Source organism: Crassostrea angulata, chromosome 1, assembly GCF_025612915.1.
Source record: "Crassostrea angulata isolate pt1a10 chromosome 1, ASM2561291v2, whole genome shotgun sequence".
Taxonomy (NCBI): domain Eukaryota; kingdom Metazoa; phylum Mollusca; class Bivalvia; order Ostreida; family Ostreidae; genus Magallana; species Magallana angulata.
Genome location: NC_069111.1, coordinates 10577105 through 10601002, shown reverse-complemented (window position 1 = coordinate 10601002; position 23898 = coordinate 10577105). Strand labels below are relative to the sequence as shown.

Below are 23898 nucleotides of genomic sequence, written 5' to 3'. Positions count from 1 at the left end.
TTGTGGTCGCATCAAGTCTCCTCAAAATAGTGGACATGCACACTATTCAGACGCGACCGAATGAATACTCAGACATGTAAGAACAACACAAAAAATAACGCTGTCATACAAGCATAACCGGTTTGTGAAATCAATCTCTTAAAAGATTGAAAATTTGCGTTTCTTATTAAAAGAATCAATGTCAATTCATTGATGTCGAGAAAAAAATCCTGATAAATTAATGCTTGGTTGTATGGTTTATTCGCAATAAAGGTAGAAAACAACATTTGTCGAAACGCAACCATATTCCATAGGTAGTGATCCCAATTTTCAGCCCCGCCCTAAAACAAAAACCAACATTGATAATTGAATTGTTGGAAGAAAAAGAGTTATTTTTCTATAAACATATGTACATGTAATTAGCTAGCAGTTTACAAAGCCAATGATACTAATTATAATCTGTGTGAAACATCCAAGGAACAAATATTGTCAATATGATGTACACAGTACTGTTAATTTACTGTTTTGGTCGTTTACTATTAGATAAATATTAAGTGCCACTAAGTGCATGCTTACTTCTGTCACAGCATATACCGAACTGTCCATTGGTGAGTTTACAGTACTGGGTCGCCGAGCAGTGGAATCTATGTGAACACGGTGGATGGATGTAACATCTAGCTGTAATCCATCAATAATAAGATCATCAGTTACCGCAAATACAATAGAGTCAGAGTTTACTCAGATATTACAATACTAAATGTACAGCAACCGACGGTTCAAATCCCAACATTCTAGTTTCATGTGATTGAAAATCATAAAAGTGAAAGGGAAATGTTGACATAATGAATTAAAGAATGATAATGGAAGAATTATAGGAAAAGTTGAAATAAAAAACAAAGTTTTTTTTTAATCAAACTTACCGGACACTATGGTTGCCATGGCGACCACGCAAAGAACGAGGATGAGAGCTACCAGTAACTTTCCCATGTCGCTGTCAATTTCTATGACGGTGAACAATACACCCCAAAAAACGGTCAGACCTTATATAGAAGACAGGAGCCCCCTATCGATTTACCAAAGTAGGCGGCATTTTCCTGTAGTGTATGACCCGTATCTTTTTTCATTACCATATATAATGACTATAAATGATACAAAAAACTACGTAGAAGCTCTAAATCGGCGTTAACTCCAGAAAAGTTTCAAGTAATGTTTGGACTTATTCTTGTCCAATCAGATAGTAGAAGAAGGCGGAGTTGACGAGAGAGAGAGAGAGAGAGAGAGAGAGAGAGAGAGAGAGAGAGAGAGAGAGAGAGTTATTTGACTAAATTATAAATGACGCTCTAAGCTCCTACCTGCATTGTCTTTCTTTTTCACCATATCTTAATTCAATTGCATTTCGAAATATTTATTGCCATACATATACATGTATGTATTTTTGGACTCCAGGAAAATTGTTTTGGTGTGTTACTTCATCCCTATGTATAGACACTGTTGTCTTTTAACGCAGAATCCTGTAAGGTAATCATTTTAAGAAACCACTTAATTAACAATGTCGTAATTAAAAAACTAGAATCCTGGTGTACAATCATTTTATAAAGCCATTAAAACAATGTTGTAAATAGAAAATGGAAATTTCGCGCTACCTGCATGGTGAGAAAACTATTGACTAGTAACTTCTTGTTATTGTTTTGTTAGTTTTGTCGTTTATTTAATTCAATTTAATTTTGATTTGATTTAAATTGTCAATGGATATTAACTATACAATATACTTGTAATTAACACTTCAATTTTTACAAGTGATCACAAAACAATTAAGTTATAAGTAATTGGGTTTTTTAATATGTAAGTGATGGCAATAAGACTATTTAATCCAACTATATTTGATTATCTTAGCTATAATATATTTAATACAAGATATTCAACGCATTGCTACATCAAAATAAAACGGAATGATATTAAGAAATATAAAAACAGTGACTAATAGATGGAATTATTATTCAGGCTCTTAATAGCGAGGAGAACAATGAATCCTATAATCCTAATTAGTTATTTGTTTTAACAACTGCATATCTTGATTTCATTTCGAGTTTGGTATTAACATGTACATCCTTTAAAAACAAATCATAAACTATTAACTAAAATAAGCTGAGCTTTAAGCAAAGTTATCTATTTGAATGGTGATGTCGGCGTTCCTTTTTACACGGCAAGAGGGCCATTTTGAATAAAAAAAAATGTTTAAAGGTAAAGGACTTCCCATTCTGTTTAAACGAAGGATTTTTCCTTATTAAGTTCAGTCAGTCTTTTGTCATACATGTTGTTTTACCTTATTTTCATAAATATTTTTTTTTTCAATTTTCTCTGCCAATGTTGAATAATTTGCTAAATGCAGATTGTTAGTAAGGTGGTTTGAGTATTTTATAAAGCAAGATTTCATAGCAAAATATACATTTCTTATCGAATATATCAAATGTTTCCTTCTGAAAAAAAGCCCCATAAACATTTCTGTTTAGTACTTTTATAAACAACACTTCATATCGAATGACCCATTTTTTTCTTGATTGTCTGTTGCAATCAGTCTAAATTCTTCCACATGTACAGTATTGCCACAATTGCCCAAATGAAAATATAATTTGACCTGACTACAAGTATGTGTATACTTATTTAGGAGGTAAATTACGTGACAACCAACCTAGGTGTTTTTTGACGTAATGATAATGAATAATCTTAACCAAATTATCAGTAAAGATACTCGATAGATTTGAAAACATTAATTATACCCTTCTGTGTACATTTGAAACCATTATAAAAATACATGAATTGTGTAATGTATTTTACGAACTGACACTTTGTTCTCTCAAAGTTCGGACAGTACAAGTCATTCAATATGGGGTGCTTTATGCAAAACTGGTAGCTGCAAAGGTCAAGGGTCAAGGTCATGTCTAAAAGAAAGTTTTAGTTAGCGAGGAAGACTTTTTCTATTCACGGTGACTTTGACCTTTGTCGTGATCTCAGTCTTGTGCATAGGGATGCCAACGTAATAATTTTGAGGTTGTTTTCCGCTTGAAGATTCACATAAAACATACTGATCTATGTCCACACAGTACATCTGTTACATTAAAAGTTTAAAATCGAAGATTTCCAAACTAATCTATAACAGGTTATCGATTTAAAATTTACAAGCTGCCGTGAGAACTTAAGTTTATTTTTTTTCCTCTCAAATTAACTACGCAATTTAGTTTGTAACAAAAAAGGAAATAACCAAACAAACAAACAGAGATGCTTTCGTGTGACAAAAATGTTAATCCTCTTGTCACTAGTATTTGATATCTTCTTAACTTAATCTGCAGGCAAAGTAAATAATTTTTGGACAATAAAAGTGTGAAATTATCGTAACAGCTATATGTGTGAATGTTCACTTTTCTGGCATGCCATTAATATTCCTTTGTCATAAAAAAAGCAATGCCTGTCAAAAAATAAGTAAAAGGGAGCATGATTTAAAATCTGGAGGAGTGCGGTTGGGCTAACTGTGCTGGAACCCCGCACGGTAGCATAGAGTGTTATGTTGGGCTAACTGTGCTGGATTTCCGCACGTTAGTGTCGATTTTGTGCACAAAATTATATCGGATTGGAATATCCGCACGTTCTTAAGTTGTTATCTCGGAACTCCGAGAATCTGTTTTCATTGGAATACCATATACCGTTATTTCATCAACTTAAATACAACTTGTTGAACTTTTGTTTCATTTAGGAGGTTTTTTTATTCAGCGTAAACTTGAGCGAGTGAAACAAATTGAGCTCTCCCCTGAATTCACCACATGGATTTTAAGAACTTTTACATTACAATTTACAGTTTACAATACAAGTCAAATAAAGATACATTCGTGAAAGTTGGGTAGTATTTTAAATAGAAAGCCGATTGGCATGCTACCGGGCTAACCGCAACTTCACGGAAAATTGGCGATAGGAACTTTACACTTAAAATTCATTGGTGAAAATTCTAATAGATACAGAGAACATCGCCATGTTAACATCCAAGACCGAATACCAATTTTGCCTTCATATCTTACCAGGTAAAGAGTCTTGGACAAACCAAATACTTGGGTTAAACAGCCACCTACGTGTGTGGCTAGTCAGGCCAAACTGAGTGCTGTATGTGCAGTCAAGTACAGTTAAGCTGCATCACAATTGACTGGATAACACCCTAATAAGATTTACTGGCTTTGTTTGATCTCTCAGTAAATTTAAATATCAGCTCTTTGTATTCTCGTTAGATTTATGTGTCACATCTAGCAGAAGTAGCGATGTTAACATGAACAAACCGGTCGTCACATTGCTTTGGAAGTTCTCTATCAAAAAAGTAAAAAATGTTGTATTTTCAATAAGACATATTTATTTATTATACTTTCATGTTAAATACTGAAATCTGATTGGTTTAGACGCAGTTGACAATCCGTTTTATTACCCTCAGCGTTAGCAACACACTTGGCAACGGGTAACACAACAAATTGTTACATAAGCGTAAATAATGCGCCAACGGTTCGCCGTAGCATTCACGTCATTTCTATTTAAAAGCAGTAAAATTTTCTCTAAAATTAAGACATTCAGTATGATAAAACAAATAGTGCCTGTTTGAGAAGGTAACAGTTGAAATTGACACACCGAGAAAACCTTTGTCAACCGACGCGAAGTGTATTACCCTCCCAAACAGACACTATTTATATAGTGTATGATGTTTTAAAATACCCATACATACAAAAGAACAACAAAGAATATCGATGAAACATTTAGATGAAACAGTTAAAAAAGCCTATTCGCGCCTTGGTATGCTGCGAAGACTCAAGTATATTCTTGATAGGAAATCTTTGCAAAAACAGTATTTTTCATTTGTAAGACCAGTCTTAGAATATGTAGACATTATATGGGACAACATACCAGAATACTTGGTCAATAAGATTGAAAGTATACAATTGGAAGCAGCCAGAATAGTTACGGGAGGGAATAGACTGGCATCCAGACATCTCAAATATAATGAAAACGGGATGGGAACCATTATCGAAACTTAGGGAAAATCATCGTCTTATTCAACTTCACAAAATATGGCTCCCAATTACTTATCTACTATCATCCAATCACAAAAAAACCTCACGGACATAACTACAACACAAGAACAACGCACCCACTGCGAGAAATCAACAAAAACTAAGCTTTATTTTAATCCATTCTTCCAAGCTACAATAAGACAATGGAATGCTTTACCCCAAAATGTGCAATCAAATCCTTCATTACATTGCTTTAAGACATACTTACATACCAGTAGGATGAAAATCCCAAATTATTTTTATTTAGGTACCATAATAGGCCAAAATCTTCACTCCAAACTAAGACTAGAATGTAGTGGTCTTAATCTTCATTTGTTTCAAAGAAAGGTAATCAAATTTGCGGCGAAGTTGAAAGTACTGACCATTTTTCATTACACTGTAATACATATTCCTGAGTTAGGATCAATACAATCCTGAAACTTCCATATTTTCTTAATGTTGAATTATTGTTATATGGTAACGCTAATTTATCTGAAAGTGAAAACAACATTTTTTACCTTGTCCAGAAATTTCTAGTTTAAAAGTAAAAGGTTCTGAGTTCACCTGTTGTTTCACTATAACTATTGTATTACATTAAATATTATATTTGTATGTACCTGTATGTTCACAGATATATAATGCTTATTAAGAGTTACTTAGAATCATTATGTTTTAATATTAATACATGTATAAGGACTGTAACCTTAGTCTGTTGGTTTGATATTATACTCAATTCCAGCTATTCTTTTCTCGCCTTTCGTTTTCTTTTTTTTCTTTCCCCTACATTTTCCCCTAATCAATGTTTATGTGCAATATTATTGTATTTGAAAATTTTACCCACCTCTCGTTTGTAAACTGACGAGAGCGAGATTAACATAAGCCTTTTGGCTTGTTTCTCAATCTTTTATGTACTGTCATTATAATATGTATGATGCAATTTACTAAATAAATGTTGTTTAAACTAAAGAATATCGATGTCATACAACTACCAATTTGTTGTAAAATAGTTTTTTTTTAAAATTATCTTTTCTTATAAAAACAATGAATGCATTGATGCCCTGGGGAAACACCGTTATGAAATTTTGCTTTATGTATATATGGTTTAATATTCTCAATATTTAAAGAAAACAATGCCCAAAACACAACCATACTGTATAGGTAGCATTCTGAATTTGCAGCCGTTTGGTCCTAAAACAAAAATGAACAAATTGAATTTTTGGAAGAAAGTGTGAGCAAAACATGGTAATTTTTTATAAGAAATTATTGTGTTTTATTTTATAAACCTATCTAATATAATCAGCTAAGATTTTATAAAACACAGTTCATTCTCGTACTAAGACACATGTCCTTTTAATTATCACATAAATGGATTACAAATGATACAGACCCGGATTGTATAGCATTATTATGCATGCAATAATAAAAACATGTCGAAGGTCTGAATAATTTAGCTGGATTTGACTATGTTGAAAAACCACATCATCCGGATTCATCAAGTTTTAATGTGTAATTAAATTGTTAACTTATATTGTTTATATGTTTTGTCTAAGTTCTTTCGCCTTAAAGAAAGAGGTATTAAAAATTTAAATACGTGAAATCTTTGGGTTTTTTTTAGAACACGGCCTCGAAAAAATACACATATGGCGTTAAAGGGGTATGTTCACGATTTTGGTCAAAATTATTTATCGATTTTTATGTTTACAATGCTTCATTAAGGCATTTTTAATAGGCAACCAAAATTTGAGAGTCATTTGTTGAGTCATAGGCAAGTTACAGAGCTTACTATTCCTCGCTATGTAAACAAAGCTTTTGTTTACATTTTGAATGTTGAAGTGAAAATTCCAGTTTTAGACCTCAAATGAATGTGTTAATCGTTAGGAACTTTTTATCTATGCTTCAAATGAATAGGAATATAGACAAATCATCTTGAAAAAGATTTTTTTACTGCTATATTTTACCTATGTAAACAAAAAACACGAACCTTGTTTACATGACGAAGAATTGAGAGCCCTGTATCTTGCTTAAAACTCACCGACTGGCACCTAAATTTCATTTGATCATTAGAAATGCATTCATAAAGCATTGTAAATAATAGAAAAATAAAATATGACCATGCCCCTTTAAAACGCAAAGTGGACCGAAAACCCTTGGCTAGCGGAGATGCTTTAAAATAACACTTACTGAATCACCTAATACTTTATATAAATGACAGAATCCGTGTGTATGCGGGGCTTTTCTTTCTACCTCAACTGACCCAAAAGTTTACGAGAGCTTTTCTGATCAAATTTTATCAGTTTTTAGGTTAAATGTCATTTTTCTCGGTTCGACTTCTTCTTGGGCTAATGTCAACAAAACTTAGTAAAAACACCCCAATAACAACGTATAGAAGAAACATTTAAATCAAATAGTCAAACCCTTTATCGACTCACTCAGGAAGCTCTCTCCTACAAAGTTTTAGGTTTCAATCTAAAGAATTTTTCTTTAAAACAATTAAAAGCGATTTCATTTCTAAATTAATTTTAAATTTATACGCATATTATTGAATATGTAGAATATAATATTTATACATGTAAACATGGAAAACAGTGTTATTGAATTATAGGACGAGAGCAACAAAAAGAATAAAATGTTTTGTAAAGAAATATTTTGTAGTTTGCTGCCACCATGAATATCCAGATACTGTGAAGGAAAACTCTGATTATTAATGTTTAAACAATAATCTCCACAACGCATACATGCTCCATTGTAACTAATGATAATACTGCATGCAGGGAAAAATTCGTGCCCGTTTTGTTTTCCCCCTCGTTGTCAGTGGGGTAATTTAAGCCTGCCAGTGGGCAAATTCCAATGTCTCAATTACATCTCTTTAATCCCAACTTTGTCTGGGCAAATTAAAGACGTGGCGAAACCGTTTGCAACCAAACACAGGCGAAAATAACCCTGTATACAGTATCTTCGATCTGAAAAAAAAATTAATATTGTTTATTAGATTAAAAAGTAGTGTCAACGTCTTTTCAATCATGTGTATTTTAATGTTTGTATGTATGGTGATGTGTGTTAATTAAACAAATGTTACTCAATTCATCATCTGGTGGGAGGTTGGAATAGGAAAGGTGGGTTATTGTTTGATTTGTAGAAATTAAACGGCTCTACTTATTTTTTATTTACGAGAAGGCTATAAACCGTCAATAGAACACAGTCTGCCCCCCCCCCCCCCCTTAAATTGGACAAATATGACATAATGATGTGTGGGTTTGTATGTCTATCTGTCGTTGAATATAGTCAAAAGTCATCATATACGAAGAAATGTCTGGTTAATTATTTCAGATAAAGTTTAAAGTTTGCAGAATTTTTATTTAGGTTTCTGTTTTACTGAAAAATTAACTGTGCTGGAACCCTGCACGTTAGCATAGAGTGTTATGTTGGACTAACTGTGCCGGAACCCCGCGCGTTAGTGGAGTGTGTGTGTGTGATATCGGGATAGCTGTGCTGGATTTCCGCACGTTAGTGTCGATTTTGTGCACAGAATTATATCGGACAGGAATATCTGTACGTTCTCAAGTTGTTTTCTTGGAACTCCGAGAATCGGTTTTCATTGGAATTGTTAACATCCAAGACCAAATACCAATTTTACCTTCATATCTAGCCAGGTAAGGAGCCTTGGACAAACCAAATACTTGGGTTAAACAGCCACCTTCGTGTGTGGCAGGTCAGGCCAAACTGAGTGCTGTATGTGCAGTGAAGTACAGTTAAGCTGCATCACAATTGACTGGATAACACCCTAGTAAGATTTTACTGGCTTTGTTTGATCTCTCAGTAAATTTAAATATCAGCTCTTTGTATTCTCGTTAGATTTATGTGTCACATCTAGCAGAAGTAGCGATGTTAACATGCACAAACCGGTCGTCACATTATGAATCATGTTGAGTAATATTTAAAGATAGAATAAATTTAGTCAAACTATGTATCAGTGATAGAAACATTTCTGGAAAATTTATGGATTAAAGTAATATTGAACTCTCGTCTCGTTCAACCAAACGCTCGGCTCTCGCCGTTAATCCCCGACAAGCAAGACTCTCTGCTTGTCGGAGATTTACGGAGAACTTTTTTTATCTCTGCCGTAAGAATACATAGAACTACAAAAAATATCTAAATTGTTCGTACCATTTAAAGTTTGACTATTTTCAAGGTAATTATAAATATATTTCCTTAAAAAACAATGCTTTAGCATACATTATTTCGAATTTATCAATTATTCTCAAGAACTAATTCTTGTCAGCGGCGATGATTTGTGCTTTGGTCCAAACACTGTTTCACTTTCGGTTTGTCAGTGTAACTGCATAGGAGAGTTGATTAAAATCAACTCCCAAATATAATTCATACATGTTGTTAAAACATCATGTTCTACAATTATTTAACAAGTAAACTGATTTGATCGTTAAAAACAAATTTTCAAGAGTCATTTTACCTGGTTTAAAAAAACAGCTGTTTTTCCTGTTATTAATGTACTAGTATCCCCTTCATTAAATTCTAACTATATCGATTCATTTCTATAAAGTAATTTATTTCATCAATTAGAGAATGTAAATATAAAGCCCCTTTCACAATTGATGCACGAATATTTTACAACACTTTGCATTTGTCGACCCCGCACGAGCTATCGCATACGTTGCATGCGTTTTTTGGTAGCATCAAGTCTCCTCAAAATAGTGGATATGCACACAATTCAGACGCAACCGAATGAATACTCAGACATGCAGGAACAACACAAAGAATAACGCTGTCGTTCAAAACTGTTTTGTGAAATCAATCTCTTTTTCAAGATTGAAAAATTGCGTTTCTTATTAAAGAAATCAATGTATTGATGTCGAGAAAAAAACCCTGATAAATCAATGCTTGATGTATGGTTTATTCGCAATAAATGTAGAAAACAACATTTGCCGAAACGCAACCATACTCCATCCCAATTTTCAGCCCCGCCCTAAAACAAAAACCAACATTGATAATTGAATTGTGGGAAAAAAGTGCAAGGAAAATACAATGAAATCATTTTGATAAAAAAAGAGGTTTTTTAAATAAACATATGTAATTAGCTAACAGTTTACAAAGCCAATAATACTAATAATAATCTGAATGAAACATCCAAGGAACAAATATTGTCAATATGATGTACAAAGTATTGTTAATTAACTGTTTTGGTCGTTTACTATTAGATAGATATAAAGTGCCACTAAGTGCTTACTTCTGTCACAGCATATACCGAACTGTCCATTGGTGAGTTTACAGTACTGGAACGCCGAGCAGTGGAACCTATGTGAACACGGTGGATGAATGTAACATCTAGCTGTAATCCACCAATAATAAGATCATCATGTACCGCGAGTACAACAGAGGGTCAGAGTTTACTCAGATATCACAATACTAAATGTACAACAACCGACGGTTCAAATCCCAACATTCTAGTTTCATGTGATTGAAAATCATAAAAGTGAAAGGGAAATGTTGACATAATGAATCAAAGAATGATAATGGAAGAATTATAGGAAAAGTTAAAATAAAAAACAAAGTTTTTTTTTAATCAAACTTACCGGACACTATGGTTGCCATGGCGACCACGCAAATAACAAGGATGAGAGCTACCAGTAACTTTCCCATGTCGCTGTCAATTTCTATGACGGTGAACAATACACCCCAAAAAACGGTCAGACCTTATATAGAAGACAGGAGCCCCCTATCAATTTACCAAAGTAGGCGGCATTTTCCTGTAGTGTATGACCCGTATCTTTTTCATTACCACATATCATGATTATAAATGATACAAAAAACTACGTAGAATCTCTAAATCGGCGTTAACTCCAGAAAAGTTTCAAGTAATGTTTTGACTTATTCTTGTCCAATCAGAAGGCGGAGTTGACGAGAGAGAGAGAGAGAGAGAGAGAGAGAGAGAGAGAGAGAGAGAGAGAGAGAGAGAGAGAGAGAGAGTTATTTGGACGCTCTAGGCTCCCGCCTGCATTGTTTTTCTTTTTCACCATATCTCAATTCATTTGCATTTCGAAATACTTATTGCCATACATATACATGTATGTATTTTTGGACTCGAGGTAAATTTTGGTTTGTTACTTCATCCCTATGTATAGACACTGTTGTCTTTTAACGCAGAATCCTGTAAGGTAATCATTTTAAGAAACCACTTAAGGTAGCTCTCGGGTTTACCTGCTTGTGAGAAAACCTACCTTGAAAATTTGTCAACGTGATCCATAGGTTTTACAGTTTTATTTCTAAAATTTATTTAAGATTCGTCTGCGCGGTAATAATGTTATTGTGTTTCAAATACAGTGTCATTAATAAAATCAAACAACGCCATTTCAATGAAATATATAGTAAAATGCACATTTTAACCGAGAAACGCATTACAAAACTATGCTCCAAACTTTTTAACGATTCAGACGAAATTAATCATACTCATCACAAAAACTGAGGAGATAATTATGAATCAATTCATAAAAAAATATCAGTATGTGTTCTCGGCCAATTTTTGGCAAAAAAACTTTAAAGATTTAAAAGATTTCTCAAAACCTTATATTTTCATTACGACGTTAGCCTGACGTCATCATTTCCTTACTTCTTAGAACACCAAAATTGAAATGCATTTATTGACAAGACTAGCTGTTTAACACATTTTAGAACATGTAAATGCTTATTAGACATTATTGTGAATGTTATCAAATGCAATTAATGTAAGGCTGTAAAGATACAGAAAATTGCTATTTTTGTTTTTATGAAACTCTGAGTCAATCAATGCAAAAATAAAATGCCAGGCAACTACTGACATTATAAGTAAGTAATCGAATAAAACAGTTATCTCAAGCCAAAAGAAATTTAAGAATTTAATCGGTAGTACAGATTACGGAAGTCATAATTGTAAAAAAAAAGCGAAGTAAATGCATACATTCTATTTTAAAACATGAATTTAAATGGAAGAGTTCTAACGCACACTCAATCTTTATCTTTATAGAACAAAATGTGACAATGTATGTGACATCTTTAAATTTTCAGCACTTGATATTATAAATCTTTGTATAAACAGTCATAAACTGCATATAAGCTTTTTAAAATATTTTCTTTTATACTTCTAAATATCTCATTTGTCATTAAAAATTTTTTTATGAATTCACTATGACGGTCAACTCTTTACGTCGATTCCTATTGTGACGTCAGCAAACCCGCGAGCTACGTTAATTAACAATGTCGTAATTAAAAAACTAGAATCCTGGTATACAATCATTTTATAAAGCCATTAAAACAATGTTGTAAATAGAAAATGGAAATTTCGCGCTACCTGCATGGTGAGAAAACTATTGACTAGTAACTTCTTGTTATTGTTTTGTTAGTTTTGTCGTTCATTTAATTCAATTTAATTTTGATTTGATTTAAATTGTCAATGGATATTTACAATACAATATACTTGTAATTAACATTTCAATTTTTACAAGTGATCACAAAACAAATAAGTTATATGTAATTGGGTTTTTAAATATGTAAGTGATGGCAATAAGACTATTTAATCCAACTATATTTGATTATCTTAGCCATAATATATTTAATACAAGATATTCAACGCATTAGTACATCAAAATAAAACGGAATGATATTAAGAAATATAAAAACAGTGACTAATAGATAGAATTATTATATTCAGGCTCTTAATAGCGAGGAGATCGATAAATCCCATAATCCTAACTGCATATCTTGATTTCATTTCGAGTTTGGTATTAACATGTTCATCCTTTAAAAACAAATAAAAAACTATTTTCTAAATTAAGCTGAGATTTAAGCAAAGTTATTTATTTGAATGGTGATGCAGGTACGTGTGGCATCGGGGGGGGGGGGGGGGGGGGGGGGGGGCAAGGTGGGACTTTTTCTCGCAGCAACTAATTTTTTTAAATTTACACATAACAAATTGAATTATAATGGAGTTGCCCCCCCCCCCCCCGCCCAAATATTTTGGGAGTATGCAAAAAATTGGTATGAAAATAAGGAAATTAGGAGTGAAATTGAAGTTTTTTTGCTTGTCAAGATTTTTTGGATGAGTCTGCCCCCCCCCCCCCCCTTAACACTTTCAAAAACGATGCTACGTGCCTGTGATGTCGGCGTCCTTTTTAAGCAAAGGACTCCCCATTCTGTTTAAACGAAGGACTTTTCCTAATAAAGTTCAGGAAGTCTTTTGTCATACATGTTGTTATACCTTATTTTCATAAATATTTTTTTTTTCAATTTTCTCTGCCAATGTTAAATAATTTGCTAAATGCAGATTGGTAGTAAGGCGGTTTTAAATATTTTATAAAGCAAGTTTTCATAGCAAAATATACATTTCTTATCGAATATATCAAATGTTTCCTTCTGAAAAAAAAAACATAAACATTTCTGTTTAGTATTTTTATAAACAACACTTCATATCGAATGACTCATTTTTTCCTTGATTGTTTTTTATTTATAAAAAAATTCGATTACTAATCAGTATTTTAACCCATGAAAAAAAATTATTTTCGAAATCAATTTTTTAAGCACTTGTAAGTAAACATTTCTAATCTACCGAATCAAATGTTTTTTCATAGTATAAAAACAATAATAATTCGTCATGATATTTTTTTATACAATTTTGTAAATATCTAAAACAGTTCTGGCATTTGATGTATGCAGATTGTTCGTTACCAGTTAAATTATTGATAACATTTTGTAGCTTTCTTGCCAATATAAATGCATATACTTTGTAGTCAGTGTTTGTCAAGCTAAGAGGTGTGTGAGTTTTTTTGTTTGTTTGTTTGTTTGTTTTTTTTTTCTTTTTAAAAAGTAAATTTATCTTCTTTCTTGAAAAAGACAGTAATTGGTTTTTTTTAATTTCGAGGGTTTTTACTGCAATATGTATTTGGGGGCCATCGTACCCATTACAAAGATAAAATCTTTGAGATCCACAACCAAAAAAAAAGAAAAAAGAAAAAATAACTGAAAAGAAATATCGATTCTATGTCTTATGGCTTCAAGGAGTTGCAATCAGTCTTAATTCTTTCACAGTGCCAATTGCCCAAATGAAAATATAATTTTACCTGATTACAAGTATTTGTATACTTATTTAGGTATAACATTCCTTTGAATGAGAGGTTATGTCTTTTGCGTAATAAAGGTCTCATTGGTGATGAATTTCATTATATTTTAGAATGTTCGGCACTAGAAGAAATAAGGAAAAAACAAATAACCACAAAATATTGGAAAAGACCATTTTTTTAAAAAGTTTTCTGAACTCATGACTAATTGCAATTGTAAATCGCTAAGAAAATTATGTGTATTTATTTCAAAAATTTTTGATGCTGTCAGCTCCTCTTAGTTGTTTTCCTATTATGATCCTTTATACTAAAATCTAACATAAGTAGTGATTCTATAGTCTGTTCTTTTTTATTTATATTTTTCCCTGTATGAAAATGTACCTGTTTGTCAGTACCTCTGACGATTTGTATTTGTATGTATTATATATATGTTCCTCTTGTACCAAATTATTTGGTTTGAGAGAATAAACTGAACTTTAGGAGGTAAATTACATGACAATCAACGTAGGTGTTTTTGACGTAGAGATAATGAATAATCTTAACCAAATCATCAGTAAAGGAATTCCGATAGATTAGAAGACATTAAATATACCCCCCTTCTGTGTACATTTGAAACCATCATAAAAAAAATACACGAATTGTGTAATGTATTTTAAGAAATGACATTGTTTCTTTCAAAGTTCGGACAGTACAAGTCATTCAAAATGGGGTGCTTTATGCAAAACCGGTAGGTGCAAAGGTCAAGGGTCAAGGTTATGTCTAAAAGAAAGTTTTAGTTAGCGAGGAAGACTTTTTCTATTCAAGGTGACTTTGACCTTTGTCGTGATCTCAGTCTTGTGCATAGGGATGCAAACGTAATAATTTTGAGGTTGTTTTCCGCTTGAAGATTCACATATAACATACTGATCTATGTCCACACAGTACATCTAATAGATGCAGAGAGCATCGCCATGTTAACATCCAAGACCAAATACCAATTTTACCTTCATATCTAGCCAGGTAAGGAGTCTTGGACAAACCAAATAACTGGGTTAAACAGCCACCTACGTGTGTGGCTAGTCAGGCCAAACTGAGTGCTGTATGTGCAGTCAAGTACAGTTAAGCTGCATCACAATTGACTGGATAACACCCTAATAAGATTTACTGGCTTTGTTTGATCTCTCAGTAAATTTAAATATCAGCTCTTTGTATTCTCGTTAGATTTATGTGTCACATCTAGCAGAAGTAGCGATGTTAACATGCACAAACCGGTCGTCACATTGCTTTGGAAGTTCTCTATCAAAAAAGTAAAAAAAGTTGTATTTTCAATCAGACATATTCATTTATTATACTTTCATGTTAAATACTGAAATCTGATTGGTTTAGACGCAGTTGACAATCCGGTCTGTTACTTTCAGCGTTAGCAACACACTTGGCAACGGGTAACACAACGAATTGTTACATGCGCGTAAATTATGCGCGTACAGTTCGCCGTAGAATTCAAGTCATTTCTATATAATAGCAGTATAATTTTCTCTAAAATTAAGACATTCAGTATAATGAAACAAAGAGTACCTGTTTGAGAAGGTAACAGTTAAAATTGTTACCCTCCCAAACAGACACTATTTATATAGTGTATGATGTTTTAAAATACCCATACAATTTATAGAAAACAACAGTGCCCAAAACACAATCACACTGCATAGGTAGCAATCTCAATATGCAGCCTTTTGGTCCTAAAACAAAACATAATTGAATTTTGGGAAGTTCAATTCAATTCAATTCAGTTTATTTCGCTCACACCATGGAATGGTACATGAGGTCAATCATTATATACAGTTCAAAAGTCAGAGGTACATTGTATAAATGAATAGATAAGTAGTAGATAAATAGTAAATAAGCTTAAATATACAATATATACAATGAAGATAGGAAAAAATATAATAATGGAGGACAGCCTATTATATCAAACTGTATATTTTGATAATAAAATAACATAAATTTTTCAGGTTTGTAGCATTAGAACAAGACATGAGTTCACAAAACTTAATAGTATTTGGCGCTGACCAGTATTTATCATCAAGATATTTACGTCTAAATGTCAATAGTTCTTTACAAAGTGTAAGCAAAACATGGTATTTTAATTTTGATAAAAAATTAATGTGTTTTATTTTATAAACTTATCTAATATAATTAGCTTACAGTTTATAAAACACAGTTCTTTCTCGTACTATGACACATGTCCTTTTAATTATCACATAAAGGGATTACAAATGATACAGACCCGGATTGTACAACATTTATTAAGCATGCAATAATAAAAACATGTCAAGGGCCTGAATAATTTAGCCGGATTTGACAATGCTGCAAAAACCACAACATCCGGATTCAACAAGTTTTAATGAGTAATTAAATTGTTAATTTATATTGTTTATATGTTTTGTGTAAGTTCCTTCGCCTTACAGAAAGAGGTTAAAATTTAAATACGTGAAATCTTTGTTTTTTTTAGAACACGGCCTCGAAGAAATATACTTATGGCGTTAAAATATTAACACTTAATCAATCACTTAATACTTAATACAAATGACAGAATCCGTGTGTATGCTGAACTTTTCCTTCTACTGAGCCAAAAGCTTACGAAAGCTTTTCTGATCATATTTTATTAGTTTTTAGGTTATGTCATTTTTCTCGGTTCGACTTCTTCTTGGGCCTATGTAATCAAAACTGAGTAAAAACACCCCAATTACAACGTAGGCTATAGAAGAAACTTATAAATTAAATAGTCAAACACTTTAACGACTTGCTGAGAAAGTTCTTTCCTGCAAATTTTTAGGTTTCAATCCAAAGAATTGTCTTTAAAACAATTAAAAGCGATTTCATTTTGTATTGGTTTTAAATTTATACGAATATTATTGAATATGTAGAATATAATATTTATACATGTTGCTGTACACATGGAAAACAGTGTTATTGCATTTTAGCACAGGAGCAACAAAAAAGAATAAAGTGTTTTGTAAAGAAATATTTCGTAGTATGCTGCCACCAAAAATATCCAGATACTGTGAAGGAAAACTCTGATAATTAATGTTTAAACAATAATCACCGCAACGCATACGTGCTCCCTTGTTACTAATGTCAATACTGCATGCAGGGAAATGTTCGTCCCCGTTTTATTTTCGCCCTCGTTGTCAGTGGGGTAATTTAAGACTAGACAAATTCCAATGTTCAATTACATCTCTTTAATCCTAACTTTGTCTGGGCAAATTAAAGACGTGGCGAAACCGTTTGCAACCAAACAAGGGCGATCATAATACGGGGCGAAAATAACCCTGTATACACTATCTCCGATCTGAAAAAAAAATCAATATTGTTTAATAGATTAAAAAGTAGTGTCAACGTCTTTTCAATCATGTGTATTTTAATGTTACGCGAAGCGGAGGTTGACAATGTTGTTTTTTTTAGTGTCATTTGCAACCCTCCCAAACAGGCACTATTATTTTAATATACTGAATGTCTTAATTTTAAAGAAAACTTTACTGCTTTTGTATAGAAATGACGTGAATTCTATGGCAAACCATACGCGCATAATTTACACGCATGTTATAATTTGTTGTGTTACCCGTTGCCAAGTGAGTTGCTTACGCTTAGGGTATTAGAACGGATTTAAACTGTGTCTTAACCAATCAGATACCAGTATTTAACATGAAAGTGTAATAAAATAGACTGTGTTTATTTTGTAGGTTTGTTTTTATTTCATTTTCATAAAGCCACAATCAGGTCTTTGCCTTCTGATTTGATTTGAATCACTCTTTCGTGAAATCATTTTTATTAAAAAAAAATGAAAAAAATTCGTTTTTTTTAAAAATAAAAACAATAAATGCATTAATGCCGTGAAGAAAAACGTAAAGAACTTATGCTTGATGTATAATTTATTCCCAAAAACAACCACTCCCAAAATCTATAAGTAGTAATCTCAATATTTGCGATCTGAAAAAAAAGTGGAAGAATGTGTAAAAAATACATAGCAAAAAAACTGTAATAAGAAAAAGAGACATTTTAAAAACGTTAATTGATTATAGTAATTAGCTAACAGTTTATAGAGCCAATCATATTATTATCTTAGAGCAGCAATTAATGGCAACCAAAGAGTCGATGATATGAAATATTGTGAGTATATTGTTCATTTACCCTTAGTATATAGTTTTAGTAAACGCTTACATTTGTCACAGCAATAACCCCACAGTCCGAGGACATAATCACAGTACTGCCACGGATGACAGTGAGAGGGCACGTGACACAGGTTGTAACATTTCTTCTTGTGGTAACCATAGGAAGCTGAAATTAACCAATTATTAGATCAACAAGAAATCAGGTTGACTCAAAGTATCATAATACTAAATATAGTTTAATAACATACATTTTAATTTAAAAGAAAAATCAGTTTAGTAGCATATGATGAAATAAATAGTTAAAGGAACAGTTGTTATGAAGTGAAGATTGTTAGATGTACCTACAGTCTAGTAATGGAAAAAAATGTAAAAGAAACAGTTTTCTTTAGCAATCTTACCGGAAACCATGGACGCCATGGCAACCAAGCAAAGAATGAGTGTGAGAGCTATCAGTAACTTGGCCATGCTGCTGTTAGTGTCTGCTCTGTATCGTAGGACTATACCACCAAAGACGCTCAAATCTTATATAGGAGACAAGGATCGTCCATTAACCAACCAAAAGAGACGGCATTTCCTTATGGTGTCATGTCAGACATGTCTTTATGATTTACTACATAATATCATTATAAATAATTAAACATTGATTGTTAATTAACTTAAAAAATAAACCTCTTTTAATCACTCAACTGCACGATTTCATATAGGTTGTGTAGGTTTAACTCTGGGACCGGGACATACATTTTTACTGGCATGTTTCATCGTTAGAGGTTTCTAACATCATCCATCTCATATGTTTGCTTAAGAAAAAATGGTAAATTAATTAATATAACTTGATTCTGATTGTTTCATAAATTTGTATCTTGTTATTTAGATATACGAATGTTACTTCATATAATTATAATTGTAAACGACAGGGGGTGGGATGGGGGTTGGGGGTGCTAAACGTCTGAACTTTTATTTTTATTTGTAAACGGGAGGAAATATTTATCGATATCATGTTGGGCGTACAAGAAAGATCGGTTGATGGGGGCATTTATATAGATAAATAAGGTTAATACATGAAGCTACATATTATTCGAATTTATGAATTTGCGATAGCCAACATAATATCGCTGTGCTGTAAATTTGCACCGTTATACAAAATTTTGACGTTTAAAAGTATTTTGTCAGCAAGTGAATTGACATACGTCAAAAATGTTATGCAGTGTTGGGAATTGTGTAAATAAGGGTGTATTAAAGTCTCTAAATTATTCATGTGCTCTTAATTGCCAAATAGTTTGCCGGAACTGTAAGTGCACTATCTGTTAACCCAAATTTAACCGTAAAGCTAAATTTTATTTGGCCATACATGTATTTTTTAAATATTGCTGTGGTGTAATGTTCAAATAAGTAATTTGTGCTCCTATATTTTAATTTACAATATTATCTTTAGTTTGAAATTATGGTGTTTTTTTTCACATGATCAAGATATTGTGGGTTAACAGCCAGAAGATATCGTCATATCGTCAAAGATAACTATATTCAGGTACGGCGGAAATAGCAGATTAATTGTTTCGAATAAAGAGGAAAATTGTTTAATTCAAATGATCAATATCTGTCTTAAAGTGATATGAAAAACTCCAAACTAATAAAAATGGCTTGTACATTGAAATTGTTAATGACAATGTTTTGACAGTTTATACTATCTACATTTTTTGTTACAAAATCAGCGATTCAGACGATAATTAAATAATAATTAAATATGTTGATGATGATAGACACTGTGTCCAAAAGACACCTTGTCAAGGCCGGGAACTATTCATCATGGTTCTGAATAAAATTAATTCAGCTGAAATCAAGGCTAATCGACAGGTGCTTGGTTCAATGTCATTCTTAATATAACTGCATGAATTCACATGTACTCTTATCGTTAGGGTGCAAGATATACTTCCATTTTAACACAGGGTCGATATACGACAGTTTTGCTGGGACAGTGTAACCTAATACACCTTTAATAGAACTTAAAACATCGTTTAAGGATTTGGGACCGGTTGATTACGCATCAAATGAATTTGATGTACAAGGCCGATAAAGTGTACAGCTGGACTGGCCAAAATGAGAACAGACCATCTTAATATATAAGTAGATAAATCTGGTTGCCAAGGGGAAAATAGTTTTATTCATTGGCCAGACATGTAAATGTTATGTATTTATATAGATAAAGAATGCCTGATTTTGTTTACTAATAAATCAAAACAAAAAAGTTGAAAAGACAGAAAAATTAATTTGGTATTCTATTATTTCAATAATGATTAATAAAAAATATATGTTGAAAAAAAGGTAATGTATAATGCATGTTATCGTGACAATAGGTAATTAACTTATTTCGTAAATTGTTTGATTTTTATATTTTTAAAAGCCCCAACTCATAAAAAAATTATAATTTTAATTTGGAAACGATGCATGCATATTAGAGGACGAGAGGGGTCAGTGACAAATTAAATTTTTAGAAATTTTTTGTTTTTGCTTTAATCATAATGTCTGCATTGTTTTACTTTGTATTCAGGGGCGGAGTCGGTATTGTAGCATTAATTTTCAGCCAACTGTCAGCTGCTAGAGCTCTGTAATGACTGCTTACTGTCGAAATGCTTTTGCGCATGTGCTAAAAATGAAATTAAAAAACTGGCATCGAATATTCAGTCATTTGACGCACACACACCGCATGCATGTGTGTGTGTCTTTGTTACATATCGTGTCTCTACTAATGCTTTGATTTCAAGTAACCTCTGGTTCAAAATATATATACACTGTATGTACATATATTTGTTTGTGCAAATTTAAAAAAATCTAGTATGGTGTTTAGCTCACCTAAAGTAAAAATCATGAGCGTGTGGTAAATCTCTATAAATCTTCTTCTCAGAAACTAATCAGTCATTAAGCTTAAATTTGTGTGGAAGCATCATCAGGTAAGTTATTTTCAAGTTTGTTCGAATCATGATCCCTAGAGGTCGGTGGGGTCACTATGGGGGGTTGAGTTTTTACATATAACTATATAGAGAAAAATCTTTAAAAAAAACTATTTGCCTAGAAAAACTGTAACTTTGGTGAAAGCAACCTTAGGTGGTGTAGATTCAAATTCGTTAAAATTAAAATCTTGAGAAGTAGGGTGGGGCCACATTGGGGATTCAATTTTACAAAGAAAAACATTTTAATTCACGAAAACTGAAATGGTATAATATATGGTTTTACTTATATGCAATCATTTTGACATATTGCTGATTTTCAAAATTGTTTAGACTTTGATCCATGAGCGATTCTTGAGCCTCACAAAGGGTCCAGAGTTTGATGTAGGTTTATATCCCATATATAAACAATTGTTTAGGATCTTGTTGAGAACTGCAATGCCCAACATGTGATATGACTATAAAATCATCCTGTTATATGATATTATATTATATATGATTATAAACATAAAAACATCAAAGTGACAATGGATTTTTATTGATACAAAATATACATGTATTAAACTACATTGCCCAGATATTTTGTATTATGACTCCATTAAGCTGATTTTATCATGCTTATTGATACTCAGATAAGCGATGTGGCCCATATGCCTCTTGTTACTGCTTCATTTATTAGGGTGTCAGCGTATCCGTTTGATTGATAATCTGTAAGATCCACAACACGAATCGGGACATTTCGATTCCATGCCTTATATGGTTTTAAAAAAATAGCAATAAGAAAATTTACGCATGTTACAAAAAGAAATAACGCTGCATATTCTTGTACAGAGTAAGTTGTCTACGCGAAATTTAAATCAATAATGTACAAAAATATCTTGACCAAACATCACCTGTTAAGTTCTCCTTTAGACTGGAAGACCTTAATTATACCATTCTTTGTACATTTGAAGCCGTCATAAAAAATACACGACCTGTGTTACGCATTTATAAGAAAAGACCTGGTTTTCTTTGCTCAGCTTTAAGCAGACATTTATTACAATTTTAGCAACATGTTGCATTCAATCTTGTTTCGCCCAAATGCAGGGTAAGTTTAATACTGTGTCAGATATAGAATGAAGATAGTCATTATTATTTGCCGTGAAAAAAGATAGAATATTAATATATTTGTATTTTATTTATATATGTAAATGCATTTGATCATTTATGAAAATACAGTTTATTTCCAAATGTTTTCTACATTTTGGGCCCTAAGGTTAAGAACAGAAGTTGAATCGCCTTAAATTTTAATATTTGCTATTTGCTCAAGTTTATAGAAATACAGAGTAAAAATGTAATTATACGACATGTCCTCTTTCACGTTCTTATGTACACTTAGATAAATATCGCAAAAAATATTCCGTTTAATCGTTAACATCTTCATATTATTTATAATTAGGTATAAATTCAATGTGTAGCCCAATAGTGCAACAACTTGTTTGCGAGTGCTCGGAGATCACGTGTGCTCGAGAACTGTAACGTGATTACCTGCTCTTTGCTCTAATGAACTCGACATTATACCCAAAGCATAAGACGAAATTTATTCTAATATCTGCACTCAAAACAACTTTCATTTTTAATGTTAATGATTTTAAAACCAATATATTCATTGTAAACTGTATCGAGAGGTTGTACGTGGCATTGTACTTAAAGAAACGCGTACGACAAGTGTATTCAATCAGTGTAACTAAATTTTCTTTCACAATAAAAGTTATAAAGAGTGTCGGTGGGTTTTTTTTTATCAAAAATAATAATATATATATTTCGAGAATAACAGATGTTAAAAATCTGAAATACATGTACACACGTATTATATTTGTCTATCGAGGTCCTTCGCAGGAATTAGACTGCAAAATACGTGAACTAATTGAAAGAACAATAAATCATTCAACTGTTTGTATCAATCTGACGTCAGACTTTCATACACATGCGGAGCTGTAGTAACCTTGTACATAAAAGCATCGGCTACTCCTTCTGAGCAATGCGCTGATCGACAACAACCACGCGCGAACATTCAATTACATAAAATGCAATGAAAGATTAGAAGAGAGAAAACAAAACTGTAAATTTCTTTCTTCACGTGCGTATGAAGGTGACGACAATAGCAGATAATTAAATAACATAACCGGTGTTATTACCTGATCTAGTAATGCCATGCAATTTAACCTATATATACGTTCTCGAGAATTATTTTCAAAATTAGCAATAACGGTTATATTCGTGGCCCCATTTAAAGAAATGTTTAAAAACAATGACTATACACACATATAAAAATGCAATATGTAATGATCCCTGTCAATATTATCTTATTATCACCCGTCTGTTGAAAACTGTGTTTAATTAAAACATTTATCCTCTATGATTCTGCACTATATCAACAATGTGCACACCAGGTCACGTGATCCTCACATCAGTGTTAGCTTGATGACGCGACCTCTAAATATAGAATGCTATATCAATATTCACCAGATTTTTTTCAGAGAAAAAAGCTATTACCATGCAGTTATATAGGACACATGACGTACCCTCTAAAAATTGATCCTTCGAAATAAACTAGAGCAAAGCTCATTTCAAGCAACGATAAGGCCTTTTAGTCGCAAATGAGCCTGCA

General features: G+C 32.3%; 3 long non-coding RNA genes across 3 annotated transcripts; all 3 read right to left on the bottom strand.

The window, feature by feature from the left end:
- Nucleotides 1-221: 221 nt before the first annotated feature.
- On the bottom strand, nucleotides 222-1009 carry LOC128172949 (uncharacterized). The gene is made up of 3 exons (XR_008242394.1): nucleotides 900-1009; nucleotides 556-657; nucleotides 222-320 (listed from the first exon to the last, which is right to left on the bottom strand). It is a non-coding gene; the product is annotated as an uncharacterized LOC128172949 (long non-coding RNA).
- Nucleotides 1010-9951: 8942 nt separating this feature from the next.
- On the bottom strand, nucleotides 9952-10759 carry LOC128175828 (uncharacterized). Its single transcript, XR_008242727.1, has 3 exons — nucleotides 10646-10759; nucleotides 10300-10401; nucleotides 9952-10038 (listed from the first exon to the last, which is right to left on the bottom strand). It is a non-coding gene; the product is annotated as an uncharacterized LOC128175828 (long non-coding RNA).
- Nucleotides 10760-18029: 7270 nt separating this feature from the next.
- Nucleotides 18030-18800, bottom strand: LOC128173199 (uncharacterized). The gene is made up of 3 exons (XR_008242446.1): nucleotides 18705-18800; nucleotides 18356-18472; nucleotides 18030-18124 (listed from the first exon to the last, which is right to left on the bottom strand). It is a non-coding gene; the product is annotated as an uncharacterized LOC128173199 (long non-coding RNA).
- Between the last annotated feature and the right edge of the window lie 5098 nt (nucleotides 18801-23898).